We start from the raw sequence: 1,858 nt of genomic DNA, 5'->3' as shown, positions 1-1,858 counted from the left end.
TGAAAGCATAGGCTACTCCTGCTGGCTTTAAGAAAATTAACCAATAAATTGCAGGAATTTCCTTGTCGCTAGAGGAAATAACCAATGAATACAGAGCAGGGGCGGAGATTAGTTCTGCTTTGCGCCACCGCCACAGTTTCAGGTCAGAATGAAAGCAAAACAAAATGACATAGGCTCATAGACCGTAAAAGAGTAGGCTACAGTCTATAGCAGCATATTTAATGAACCACTACGTAATGAAATGGTAGAATATTAGGCCTACTCTGGTGCAATTTGTGCTAAAAATAAAAAAAATAACTAATTAAGTTTAAAGCTGTGTTAAAGGCAGGGTAAGTCATGCTGGTTGACGTCGCGTTTGTTTGTAAAATGTGTCATACGAACAGAACACACCACAAACATAGCACCTCCATTTAGTGTTCCCAGGCTAACCCACACAGTCTTTTGTTTGGGGTATTGTTTTTTTTACAGTGTTCTCAGAGAATGCCATGGTGTAAGGCAAAATCCACTCTGAGAATCATTAGGCCTACTACTGACAATAGCATTATTTGCCGGGATGGCCAAAAAGGCAAGTGTGAACGGTTTGCATCAATGGACTGATTATATCAGGCACCCAAGGCCTGATGACAATGCTGCTAATTGCATCTCCTGTGTGCTTTGATCATTTTGACAGGGTCAGAGAGACTCAAGATGAGTGGTATTTCAAGTTTGTGTAATTGTACTGTGTATTAATGTAAAATGTTCATGTTTGGTCTACGTGCCATAGTTTTATAGCCCAGCTAGTCCAATGTGATCTCTGCTGGGCCCTGAATAATGAGGGTAGCCTATAGTGTTATCTTAGTGCTTCACAGGGATTGGTCACTGGCAAATGCAATGAGTTTTAGTGTGTAAAACCAAAACACCTTCGAGTGTTCGGGAGCTTGGCTTCTCTTCTCGGCTCTGCTCATCTACTCTTTCACACTCGTTGTCTCTGTCTTCCCTTCCCCTTTTCTGTCACTCATCCCAGGTTTGGTTTTGTGTTAACATGTATTGCCGTATTAAACTGTTCCTTGATCTACCATACAGCTCTTGGGGTGCCATGCCCTTATGTTTAACATTTGGTTTATAAACCATTTAATGATATTGTAGGTTGTTTACTAATTATGGAGTCAGATTACGAGATTTTCTACAATATTCACAACTCTAATGCATCTTACTGTAACTGTCCCATAAAGTTCTGATACATTTCCTTCAGCTGTTTTCTGTCGTTGGTGACATTTTGACGTCCTTACAATAGAGAGCTTGAGGATGAGAAGATATTCAGATTAGTGTTAGGCCTACATGTTAAAAACTATCATAGCATTGCTTGCCATTCCTTTAAAGTACCCCCATTAGGCTATCAAATTAGGGTGACAAAGATATTAAAAACATCATATAAAAAACAAAAGTCTATTTTTATTGTTCTTCAATAATGTAGGTAGGCCTGTGGCAGAATAAAGGCTTCAACTTGTAGGTCTAGCCTTGTTATAGGTAGGTATGGCCTATGTTACAGGTTTTGCTTTTATTAACCTATGAAACACAAAGGTCTCAGGCATACTTTTGTCCAGGTACAGTTTGCGAGTTGCAAACTGTATCTGGACAAAAGTATGCCTGAGACCTTTGTGTTTGGCCCTGAAATATTGCAAAGAATTAGTGTTATTGTGTTTAAAAAGAAAAAAGTCAATTAGGAGCTTTTAAGTGTGTGTGTGTGTGTGTTTGTGAGAGAGAGAAAAGCCCAAGGCCCCATTAAGTTGGATTAAAAAAAAGACATTGAGCCAGGACAAGGCTCAAACTGTCCAGACAGGAACTTGTCAATCATGTGTCCTAAAGGTGCTTCACAGCA

The sequence above is a fragment of the Alosa pseudoharengus genome, unplaced genomic scaffold (assembly GCF_046254945.1).
Source record: "Alosa pseudoharengus isolate Yale_2024_CS ecotype anadromous, Long Island Sound unplaced genomic scaffold, YU_APseudo_1.1 YU_APseudo_1.1_scf_15, whole genome shotgun sequence".
NCBI classification, from domain to species: Eukaryota; Metazoa; Chordata; class Actinopteri; order Clupeiformes; family Clupeidae; genus Alosa; species Alosa pseudoharengus.
This window is presented reverse-complemented; position numbering follows the sequence as displayed.